Consider the following 13,250-nt stretch of genomic DNA (forward strand, 5'->3'; position numbering starts at 1 on the left):
AACAATGCAACTGTTTTTTTTTTCAGACTAATCCAAATGAAGATTACTAATATTAATGGTGATTGTTCAACTTATATTTCCTTATGTAATAACGTTGGAATATTCTTATTTATAATGTGGTAATATTAATGATCTGAGAAACTTAACAGTGTTTTAGAAATTAATATTTTTCATTGATTGAAATTAATATCTACCTATTACATTTATTTGATGATTCTAATATTGGATTAAAAATATCTAATCCTCAATGAAACATTTACATTTTGTCTATTGATCCCAAATGATAAGTATTATTATCAGAAAAAGTGACAGATTTTGCATCTGTTTTTGAGTGTACCTTAAGAGTGAAGCCTTGATCATCTTGTAAAAAATAATTTTGTACATGCACATGCAGGTGGACACATTTGTTATTGCACACACACACAGGCATGCCCGCGCACGTGCGCGTGCACACACACACACACACCATCCCTGACATATTTTTTTCTCACACACATTTGTTTCCACCAGAAAAAATAATGTATTTTCCATTTATTTTGTTTTATGTCTCTTCTGTCATGCAAGTTCTTTGGAGAGTCTTAGTTTTTCATACTTTTACATTGCAGTTCAAAAACATTTCCAAGTTCTAATTCTAAAGCTTTCTTTTCCATTGTTAGTAGATGTTAGCATCACAGATTCTACAATGACAGAGGATGTCACCAAGTTATTATCAGCAATCAGTCCAGAAGTAGATTTTTAGAATTTCACAGTTCTTAAGCTACTATTCATTTTGCTGTTTTATGACAAACTGTCTCCGACCCCAAAAGGATTTTTGACTCATTCATGAGACATTCAAGAAATAGTTACTATTCATAAATAGTCTTTCAGATATGGTGCAGGTAGCGGGGAGTCAAACATGATTAAGATATAGACTTGTGGGCCGGTCAGATAGCTCAAGGGACTAAAGCACCTGCTTAGGCAGGTGCAGCAACCAGGGTTTGATTCCTGAGGTGCCATGCCGGCCCCACCCCCAGGGCATGCTGACATGGGTGACTGAGACTGAGTGTGATGGTGTAGTGCCTGTAATCCCAGGGCTTGGAGGATGAAAACAGGAGGATCACTGTCCAATCTGTGTAGTGAGACCCTGTAGACCCTGTACTAAATACATTTAGCTGCTTTTCATGTTTTTGGTACCAGGGATCAAACTCAGGACCTTGCACTTGCCAGGCAGATGCTTATGCCACTGAGCTATAACCCCAGCCCTAAATACATTTAAAAAAAGAAAAAGAAAAAAGACATAGACTTTTCCCTCAGGGGGTCCCCAATGTAGTGAGTCTTACTTCTCACTCTTCAAATAGTATATATTCTATACAACTAGAAATTACAGGGAATTAAGTAGCATTGATACATGCATAGTTCCATGCAGATTGAGACTGATGATTTTTCAAAAATCAAATTCAATCAAAGAAAGAATAAAAATATTCTTTGGTATTGTCCTCAATGAATGCCATTATCCTTGAGATGAAACAATAGAAGACAGCCAAAATTTGCAAAATGCTTACCTATGGGAAGCCAAATGAATGATGTTTTCTCTTTCAGCCATTGACTTTGTATAGACACAACCAGGGAACTTATAATTTCTCTACCAAGGAATCATGAGTAAACAGCTGGGATGGTGGGCACAGGCTATTTGCTGCCATAGAATAAAAAAAAATGTAATAAGGTGTATGTTGACTGCTTGTCAAGCATTTTGACACCATGAGACAAAAAGTGCTCATTAAATATAAAGAGCATTTGTGTTGAGTTGTTATTACTCATCCTCATGAGGAAATGATCTGTCAATAAAAGACCAGAGTATAGCAGAACTGCCAAGATGTAAGATTGATTTCTGCTAAAGAGACCTTGAAGTCATTGCATGTTTCAATTTGTGGTTGCTTCCAATCATTTGTAAATTACCCACAGTTAATACCTAATATAGAAAGCTATTTGAATTTATTTTCTAACATACTCTCTTGGGCACTTTTCTCTCTTTGTCTGCCTTTCTCTCCAAGACCTGGAAAAGAGCAGTTGATCTCACGCTTTACAGCATGACTTGGAACCAACTTGAGAGCTGTTCAAAGCAGGGGCGTGGGACTTTGTCAGACAGTGCTCGCTGCCATACTCTCGCTGGGTCTGAGGCTTGCTTTCCAGAAAGTTCCTAGGCAATGCTGTTGCTGCTAAGCCACAGTTCCCATTCATCTAATGGCCGAAGTAAAGCCACTTGAGGAGGGTGGAAGAGCTAGGACAACAGCCCCTGATCTTGCTCCACTGCTGTCCAAGCTGTTGTGAAGATGATCACTGCTGTTAGCAGCCTATGGAAAGGGAAAGACATTTCTGTCCATGAGAGATTGGCCAAAGGTCAGAGGTAGAAACATTTCTAGCTTTCTCAATTTTTAACTCAGATTCACAGCTAAATTATTTAATCTCCCTCTGCTGCAATCTTTCTCAGCTTCGAAGAGTGATGGTAAATTCATTAAATCATTAAAAAAAGAGAAAGTGGAAAAAAACCATAAAAATCAACAAAACTTTGTAAAGATCTGTGTGCACTTTGAGGGAATTTTTTGGACAGGGTCTCATTACATAGCCCAGGCTGACCTTGAACTTACAGCATGCTTCTGGCTCAGTCTCTGAATGTTGTGATAACAAGTATGCATCACCACACATGGCCCTCTGCTGCATTTTTAACTCAACTTGTCATATTACTATTTAAAATTAGGTGTACATATTTTTCTATTTATATATACATAGCGACTGCCAAAATGTTGCCTGTCTCCTACATACTTACTAGTTACACATTGTTTATAAAGAAAAAAAATTATTATTGGTGGGCATTCAAGAAAGCTCACCAATAATAATAATACAATAAATTTATGATAACTAGTTTGTGAAGTAAGTACCTCAGCCCCAGGGGCTTTTTAAAGTAACACTGGAAAACTATTTGTTAGAAGACTATTTGTTAAACTATTAATTAGAGATTCTGGAAAAAATGAAAAGGCATTCTGTGAAAAAGAAAAGAAGAGGGCTGTAGTTCAGGGAGAAAATCTGGTTGTAGTTGCTATCATGGCTTCTTTTTTAAAACTTTATATTTTTATTCAGTTATTTGGTACAGGGTTTTGCTATGCAGCTCCAACTCCTAGGCATCTTCCTGTCTCAGCCTCCTGAGCACTGGGATTACAGGCATGCACCACAAAGCCTGGTTTTGGTGGCTGACTCAGAGCACCTGGGGCCCACACTCCATGCACTACCAGGGATCAAACCTGTTCCTTGCTCTTGCCAGGCAGGCACTTAGACTGCTGAGATATCTCCCCAGCCCATATCATTGCTTCTTAATGATGGTTTATAGTCTAAAAAGTACAAATACTGCCACTAGCCGGAAGTAGTGTGAACTATATAGTTTTGAAGAAGGAAAATTCAGGCAAGAAGAAACAATTGATTGAAATTATTACTCCTTCAGTTGTTTATCTTCAAGAAATCATGTTTCAGATTTTTTTTAAACTCTGGAAGAACATATATAAGAATTTCTGTTGGCATGAAATTTTACAAATATTACATATATTTATTCACAAATATTTATATAACAAGCTACTGAAGTAAAATCACAAATATACACAACTTCACGGTAGAAAGAAGATACATATTTAAAAATATATTTGGTACAGAGCCTCACTATGCAACTTGGACTCATAGTGATCCTACTCTTTTCTGCCTCCCCAGTGCTGGGATTACAGGAGTGTGCCACCATGCCTGGTCTTGGTGGCTGGCTCAGGATGCCCAGGGGCAGGATTGGCATGGCACGTGGTGCTGGGGATCAAACCTGGTCTCTATGCTTGCCTAGGGAGGTGCTTAGTCCCGAGATCAAACTCCTAGCCCCTGCCCACTAAGGTATCTTGCCCACCTGAGAAAATACAATTTTATTTAATCTACAAATAGCTGGGTAACCAGGGAGAAACACACACACACACACACACACGCATGCATGCACACATGCACACACACATTTTATTTCAATACTGTAGTCCTATTCAATGCTCAAAGCTAAATGTTTCTTTAAGATTATACCTCTAGGTCTCTAACTTTGCAATTCAGTCTGATGCAACATCCAGGTGTATGATGTGACAGACACATGCTCTAGGCCTATTCTGAGATATGTCTCAGAATCTTGGGGACTAGTCATGTAGGAGTTGAGAACTTGGACTTTCCTTCTCTTCCTGCCACCTCTGTGCCAACTTTACTCTTCCTCCAAACCTCCAAAATAAGGGCTTAGTTTCCTTTAAACTTCTCAGTTATATCTTCCTTCTGACTTGCACATTATGATGTTTTTTCCCCTAGGTAGAAAATTCTTTGAATGTATCCATCTGTTACTCCAGTGTGAAAGAAATAAAATCTCTTTCCAGGAGGAGTTTGGACTTTAAAGCTTAACTGTTTCTCCCAACTTGCCAAATACCTGTTCTCTACTACTGGAGGTTAGACAATTCCTTGGCTCTAAAAGGTAGAGACACAGGGAAACAGCTCTCTAAAACAGATTATCTAAGGAACTTTTTGCTTTAAATTATGCTATTGCCTCCCCTAGGAAGACTCATTTCTAAAAATTTTGGTTATTTTTCATTCTATTTTTCTTCAATACATGTATCCGATGCCATGTCATTCCTCAGGATTTCATAATAAATAATCTTTCTCTGTGTTTACTTCCCTCCTCAGGGCCATATAATGCTGTTTTCCCTGCTCTTTATTCTGTTCCCCAACTTTATTATTGACCATTTGAAGACAGGAACAAGTCACTATTTTTGGCCTTGAAAGCATCATGCACGCATGCCTGGCATATGATAAGTATTAAATGAATAAATGGACAATTTATATACGTTGTTCCTCAGGATAAGCTATTCTTCAATGCTTTAAACTTCTAAAATTATTCTGAGGATAAGAGAGTACTAAGTATTCCTGAAAGTCCAGAGCACGGGCACTTATGAGAATAACAAGCTTAAAGATCAACCAAGTCAAAGTTTAGAACATATCAGAATAAATCTCACATAAGAAAGAAGATGGATTCAAGTTTATGAAGGGGAAGTAACAGCTGTTCTATTATTCATGCTATTGTAAAAAAAAAAAAAAAACTACTGCTGTATTGAACAATCCACAATAATGAAACTATCAGGTATCTTTGCATATATGGAAGTAGGTCAAGAGTTTACAACTCTTTGAAAACCTTTTTTTGGACTTTATCGCATCTGGCATCATCAGTGTATGGTGAAGTAACGTATTAAGTTTACTATGCAATTGGTCTATAAATTATTCCCTTGGAGGAGGTGGATGACTAAACATTGAAACTTTCTCTAATGTTTGAGACAGGTAGAATTTAGAAACATTACAGCAGCATACGAGGCTTAGTCTTAGATGTGCTAAAATGAAAATAACCCATCTCAGCAGAGATGTCTTACATACAGCCAAGAAAAACAAAACTGGGCCTTGTGAATGAAAGTGGTTACCTTGGCAGAATGTGTTTTATCTGTTTTTCCCACATATATGAGTGGATTATGCATGCTGTTAAAGAGGACATTTAAATATGAGTAATTAGAAGGGAAAAAAGATAGATTAAAAAAGATTAAATATTCAAGAAGACTGAATAATGAAAGGCAGCACAATATAACAGTAAGTTTGGAAATCAATTATGTGTAAAGTAAGTAAATTAAATGTAGCTTAGACTACAGGGAAGCAGAGGTTGATGAAATGCTAAATCATATGGCCAAAAAATATAGGTTTTCAGTAATAATTTGTGCTATATTGAAGAAATCTGTTCTTCCTAAGAGCTTGAATAGAGCTATTCCTTTGTCAGATGATAAAATCTACAGTGAAAATGAAAATACTGCCTCAGTATAAGGAAAGAATCCTCCTCAGGAAATGCCAGTTTCATAGAACAAAAAATAGGACCCCATATTTAAGAACTTTCTGATTTGTTCATACATAATCAAAGTCAACTTGTTCCTCAGATTTCTAGGGAATTGGTAAACCTATCTCATCACAGTACTTTCATCTCTCATTTCATCAACATGTAGAGTATTTTATATCACCAAATGATTATTCAGTTTTATAATACTTTTTTTCTAATTTAGAAGGTTTTAAAAACTATTTTTTGCATTTTGTTAAGTAACAAAAAACAGATTACCACCCTATATCAGTCAGGGTTTTACTAGAGGAACAGATATAACACAAGGAACAGATATCACCCAACATGTACAAAGCATAAGAAATCATAAGATTAGCTTATGATGGTCAGCCACAGAGTCAGATGAGGAAGTGTGCAGAGGGCATCTGCACATTGCAGAGATTGAAGGATTCGTTGCAAGGTCTGGAGCTCACTGCAGTGTTCCACACAAGTCTGTATCAGTTGGCTGATGGGTCTGTGATAGAAGAAATAGAAGGCTAATGGGTCTGCAATGAAAGGCTAAAGAATCTGAGATGAAAGGTGGAAGAGTCTGTGACAGAAACTGGAGGAGCTAAGAAGGAGGCTGGAGAGTCTACTGCGTTGAAAGCCAGGAGATGATGTCCAAGCTGTCTGCAAAGACTGTAGTTCCTCCAAGGAAGTGGAAGGCAGAATCCTTCCTCAATTCCTCTATATACACTTTTTGTGCTGAGTCACTCTAGGGTGGGCCCCTCCATGCCCTAGGGTGGGCACTCCCCTCCTGGTGGGGCTAGGATCCCATGGCCCAAGGTGTAGAACTGCCCACACCCAGCTGAACAGACCCAACCAAGTTGACAGAATATATCAACCACTATAATTCACCCCTTGTCCATTTGGCAACTAGATGTATTTGTTTAAAACAGTCTCTAGATACAGAGATATGCCTATAATTGCACCTAACATGTCATAACTATCCTATGTACAAATGGAAACACTATTTTCCTCACCAAAAGAGAAAGCAAGTTTCTTTTTGCTTGATTATGCTTATGATTCAACATTAACACAGGTTTAACAACCCTTAAGAACTGGTACTAAATTTATCAATATTATAACAGTACCATATATAGTAGTACAATAGACCAATTATAATCCTCTTTTCTGTAGCTGATCACAGGGTTGTAGCTGGTATTTAGAACTACCTTCCTCCTCTACTCATTCTGTGTTTCTTTGGCCTTCAGCAAGTACTGCAGCAGGTCTTGGTTCTTTCCCTGGTGGAGTGACCCATACCTTCATTCCTGAAGGCTCTGGACCAATTGTCATTGTGTCTGTATTAGGTTGTTGTAGTTTCCCATTAACTTTAATAGGGCATGTTAATACTAAGAGGTGCCCCAAGGGATCTCCTGCACTCCATATACTTCCTTTCCTCCATTGTGGAGTAGTAACCCAATTTGCCCTTGATAGTCTGGGTCAATCATCCCTGACAACCCTGTGATTTCCTTTTTAGCTTGTTTCGTCAGAGGCATGAGGAGACCAAAGTGACCAGGGGGAAATCTTAGCAACTAGTTCAATGATATCATTGCTGTGCTTCCTGGTACAAGCCTTTCCCCTTCTGGGACTAGGACTTCTAGTCCTGCAGATCATAAGGTTGTGGGGACAGGAAGAAAAAAATTTGCTAGTGGATCACTAAGGGTAATGGTGAGTGGTACCATTACTACTCCCACCCCTAGTTTCCTGGACCCATGAATCCTGGCTATGGGAGACACAATAGCATACAGAGGGCACTAATCCAAAGCATATACAGCCTTGTGAAGTACCTTTTCCCAGCCCTGCAAACTATTGTCACCTAGCTAGCACTGTAACTGCATTTTTTTTTTTTTTTTTTTTGGTAGAACTGGGGATTGAACTCAGGCCCTTGCGCTTGCCAGGGAAGTGTTTATTCCACTGAGCCATCTCACCGGCCCCTGTAACTGCATCTTAAAAAGATCATTCCATGTTACTATCAATCCAGCTGCTTCTGGATGGTAAGGAACATCATAAGACCAGTGAATTCCATGCACATGAGCCAACTGTTTTACTTCTTTGGCTACAAAATGTGTTCCTTGGTCAAGGTCAATGCTGTGTGGAATTCTGTGATGGTGGATAAGGCATTCTGTAAGTCCACAGATGGTACTTGTGGCAGAATTGTTAAGTGCGGCAAAGGTGAGTCTATATCTAGAATTATGTAACTATGCCAGTGAGAACAAAGCACTGTCCCTTCCATGATGAAAGGGGTTCAATATAATCAATCACAGGTTGATCACTCCAGGGAATGGTGCCATATTGGGGACTCATTGTTGGCCCTGGCCTCTGTTGCTGACATATTGAGCAGTCAGCAGTGACTGTAGCCAGATCAACCTTGGTGAGTGGGAATCCATGTTGCTGAGCCCATGTATAACCTACATCCCTAACACAATGGCCACTCTGTTCCTGGGCCCACTGGGTAATAACAGGGGTGGCTGAAGAAGGAGGTTGGCCACTATCCTCAGAAGGGGTCATCTTATCATCTTGATTATTAAAGTCCTCTTCTTCTGAAGTCAACTTTTGGTGAGCATTCACTTAGGAAACAAGTATTTTTACATCCTTTGCCCATATGGAGAGGTCTATTCACATACCTCTTCCCCAAGTATCTTTGTTACCTATTCTCTAATCATGCTCCTTCCAACTTCCTTACCATCTGGCCAGACCATTGGCTATGGCCCATGAATCAGTATATAGTTGCATGTCTGGCCATTTCTTATTCCAGGCAAAATGTACTACCAAGTACCCTGCCCAAAGTTCTGCACACTGTGATGATTTCCTTTGACCACTGTTCTTTAGAGATGTCCCAGGAAAGAGCTGTAGTGCTGTAGTTGTCCACTTCCAGGTGGTGCCTACATAGTGTGCAGAGCCATCTATAAACCAGTCCTTAGTCTTCTGTTCCTCCGACCACTGATTATAAGGTAGATCCCATAATGCCATAGGTGTATGCTGGGAAATAGAAGGCAATACAACAGGCATAGGAGCCGGAGGTATCTGGGCAACTTCCTCATGTAATTTACTAGTATCCTCTGGATCTGTCCTGGCTCTATCATGAATATACCATTTCCATGTAATGATAGACTATTGCTGAACATTTCCAACTTTATGACTTGATGAATCAGAAAATACCCAGGCCATGATAGGCAACTCAGGTCTCATGAGTTGGTGTCCCATAGTCAAGTGTGCACTTTCCACTAAGGTCCAATAGCAGGCAAAGAGCTATGTCTCAGAAGGAGAGTAGTTGTCTGCAGATGATGGTAGAGGCTTGCTCTAAAATTCCAAAGGCCTCCACTGCAATTCACCTATGGAAGCCTTCCAGAGACTCCAAACAGCATCCCTATCTACCACTGACACTTGAAGTACCATCAAATCTGCTGGATCATATGGTCCCAGGGGCAGAGCAACCTGAACAGCAGCCTGGACCTGTTACAGACTTTTTCTTGTTCTAGGCCCCAATCAAAATTAGCAGCTTTCCAAGTCACTCAGTAAATGGGTTGGAGTAAGATACCTAAGTGAGAAATATTTTGTGTCCAAAATTCAAATAAGCCTACCGGGTACTGTCCCTCCATTTTGGTTCTAGGGGGAGCCAGATGCAACAACTTAGCTTTTTTTTTTTTTTTTTTTTTTTTTTTTTTTTTTGTATTTTAGGGAAGGGCCTACAGGGTATTCAGGGTCTCAATACTAGATAAGACTCATAGTGATTTGCCTCTTTACAGACTCACAAGAGCTGGGATTATAGGCACATGCCACCATGCCCAGTCTCAATTGCCATCTCAGCATGTCCCAGGGACAGGGCCAGCATAGTTGGCCTGGGGATTGAACCAGCCCCTGTGCCTGCTTACAGGTACTTTAATCCATTGAGCTATTTGGCCAGCCCATAACAGCTTATATTTTACCTTAGCAGGAATATCTCTACATGCTGCACACCACTGGACTGCCAGAAACTTCACTGAGGTAGAAGGACCCTGAAATTTTGTGGGATTTATTTCCTGTCCTCTGGTTCTCAAACACTGTGCTAACAAATCCAAAGTGGTTACCACCTTCTGTTCATTAGGCCCAATTAACATAACATCATCAATGTAATGCACCAGTGTGATATCTTGAAGAAGAGAAAAATGACTAAGATCCCTATGAACTAAGTTGTGACATAAGGCAAGAGAATTAATATACTCTTATGGTAAGACAGTGAAGGTATATTGCTGGCCTTGCAAATTGTTCCTGATCATCCTTATGGATAGGTATATAGAAGAAGGAATTTACTAAATTAACAGCTTCATACCAAGTACCAGGAGACGTGTTAATCTGCTCAAGCAAGGAAACCACATCTGGTACCGCAGCTGCAATGGGAGTCACCACTTGATTCAGTTTACAGTAATCTACCATCATTCTCTAAGACCCATCTGTACAGCATGGGCTAAATTGGAAAATTAAATGGAGATGTTCTGGGGACCTTTAAGTCCTTAATGGTGGCACTAATCTCAGCAATCCTTCCAGGAAGGTGCTACAGCTTTTGGTTCACTATTTTACCACCAAGGACAAGTCTAATGGCTTCCATTTGGCCTTTCTAACCATAACAGCCCTCACATAACAGGTTAGGAAACCAATGTGATGATTCTGCCAAGTACTAAGTACACCTATCCCAATTATACATCTGGAGCAAGGGAAATAACTACAGGATGGATTTGAGTGCCTGTTAGACTCACTGATACCAGACCTTTGCTAAAACTCCATTGATCACCTAAGCCCCACAGGCCCTGACTCTTATAGGAGACCACTATTGTGTTTTAGTTCCCCTGGGATCAGTGTCAGTTCAGAACCAGTGTCCTGTAGTCCCTGAAATGTCTGATCATTCCCCTTTCTCCAGTGTATAGTCACTCAAGCAAAAACACTTACATCCCTCTGGGGAAGGATGGAAAAAAGACTAATTGTAAAAATTATGAAGGCATTAGGATCATCCCCCAAGGAGACCTGGCCTCCCCATCATTCAAGAGGTTCTGGATCTGTAAACTGTCCTAAATCTGGAAATTGATTGAGTAGCCTTACTTGCCTATTACCATGAATTGAAGTAGACCTCTTCTTCTGCTCCTAAATTTTTTCAATTTTATAAATCTAGTAAAAATTTTATAGGCTTCCTATCTCACTTTTGGGAACAGCATGGCTAATCAGCCCATGCCATAGGTCTGTGCATGTCAGATTATTCTGGCCATTTTTCTGCTTCTGCTCTCCATGGCAGTTAAATGCTACCACTTGACCTCTGCTATCCCAGGATCTAATCAAGCCCATTGCCCTTAAATTTCCTAATTGAGTAACTGCAGCCCCCACCTCAAGGTCTGGCATGAAGAGAAGACCAATGACAGAGCTCTTCAGGGATGCTGGTGCTCCCCTCACAAATCTGTTTCTCAAGGTGTTAGTGAATGGGATGTTTTTGGGATCATGCCAATGTGGAGGGTTAAGCTTAACATGACAGATGCACTCCAGCATCCCCATTTCCCTAATAGTAAACCATGGAAGATCAGGCATCTCTAACTCATTCACAGTGGGCCAGCCAAATAGACTATTAACACCTTTCTTTACTGCATGAGTTGCAACATTAAATTCAGAATCCCTACCTAATAGGCCCATATTAAAAAACAGCCTGACCTAGGTCTGTTTTTGCCACCATTATCCCACACTTGTAAAATCCATCCCCATGCTTGCTCATTAGGCCTTTGCTTATAAGAGTTAGAAAACTTGAGAAGTTCTTTGGGAGAATAACAGATCTCCTCATGGATCATATTGGGCACCTCATCCTCAGGTGACTTCTCTGACTGAAGCCTGATATGGGATTAGAAACAAAAATGGGTGAGGGTGGGTCCTGAGGCATTCCAGCCATTATCCTGTTTGTTCCACACAGGATTGGTTTCTCTAGATATATTAGGAGACACTAACACCACAGGGGGTGAAGGCAATGATTCCCCTGCCGCAGTGAGAAATCTCTTCCTCAGGCAAAATAATCTCATTAGCATCTAAAACCTCCACATCCTCCACCTCCTCAGAATCCTCCCACACATCTCCATTCCAATTTATGGGATCTCATTCTTTTCAGATCGGTGCCCTCACCTTTGCTTCAGATACTCTTTGAGGCTGAGCATTTAATTTGCGATGCAGTTCAGCCAATTGAATTATGAGGGACTGCATTTAGATTTCTGCAATCTTAGCCTTGTGGCTAAAGAGATTTTTCTGTCCGGACACAAGTAGAAACTTTTATTTATTTATATTTTTAAATCTGCATCTGGAGGCAGGAAAGTGAATCTTTGAGCTCTTTGTTTTCATTCATAAATTTGTCCACTGAGGCTAAGACCAGCCAACTGGCATCATTATATTCCCTACTCTGCCAAAGATACTCAAAATTTCTATGTATGGAATCACTAAATTCCTGACATCTCACAAGTGGTGAATTAGAATAATCAAAATGGCATATTAGTTTAAATGGATCTACATGGCACATTAGCTTAAACCACATTCCAAGGAATATCAATATGCTCCCTAAGATCAAGAGAGACCAATGGTGTCTTTAGATCTCGTCAAATTGTGGAGCCAGCTCCAGGAACTCTTGGAGCCATTAAAAAATGCCATCCTTATATTCTGTTTTTCTAGAGCCACTGAGGGTACCATAATCTATATCAGGCAGAATTCTTCCTAGTCATCCTAGGATAGGCCCTCCACGTGCTGTGTGGGGGCCCCACAGCCCAGAGTGTGGAACTGATGAGCTGAGCAGATCCAGCCAAGTTGACACAATGTATCAACCACTACACACCCAAAAGTCAAATCCATTCTTAAGCCTAAGAATGGCTTTTGCAAATTTAAGGGGTTGCAAAAGAAGATGTTGCTCAGCAACAGCTGCTTGCCTAGCATATGTGAGTCTCCAGGTTAAACACAAAAATTATATCACCTTATATAGCCCACAAAGATGAAAATGCTTACTCCTTGGATGATTCAAATTTAGAGGAATTTCTCACTTTAATTATATCACATATAATGTAAATATATAAAATATATGACATATGGAACTCAGAATAGCCAAATTTAGAAGAAAAAACTATACTAGAGCATTCATTGCATTATTAATCAAGATTTTAGAAATTCAATAAAAGAACAGAATCCATAAAGGTGCTAAAGAATCGAAACCAATCATCTATAAAGGAAAACCCACCAGAATTTCAGCATACTCCTCAGCACAAACACTAAAATCAGAGTTTGGAATGAAGTATTTCAAACCCTACAACAAGATAACCTTGAA

The 13,250-nt window shown here is 39.7% G+C and overlaps 1 pseudogene; it reads right to left on the reverse strand.

The window, feature by feature from the left end:
- The window catches only part of LOC101576538, a 27,619-nt pseudogene extending 16,161 nt beyond the window's left edge, over positions 1-11,458 (reverse strand).
- Positions 11,459-13,250: the final 1,792 nt, after the last annotated feature.

This window comes from Octodon degus, unplaced genomic scaffold (genome assembly GCF_000260255.1).
Source record: "Octodon degus isolate 3935 unplaced genomic scaffold, OctDeg1.0 scaffold00114, whole genome shotgun sequence".
Classification (NCBI taxonomy): Eukaryota; Metazoa; Chordata; class Mammalia; order Rodentia; family Octodontidae; genus Octodon; species Octodon degus.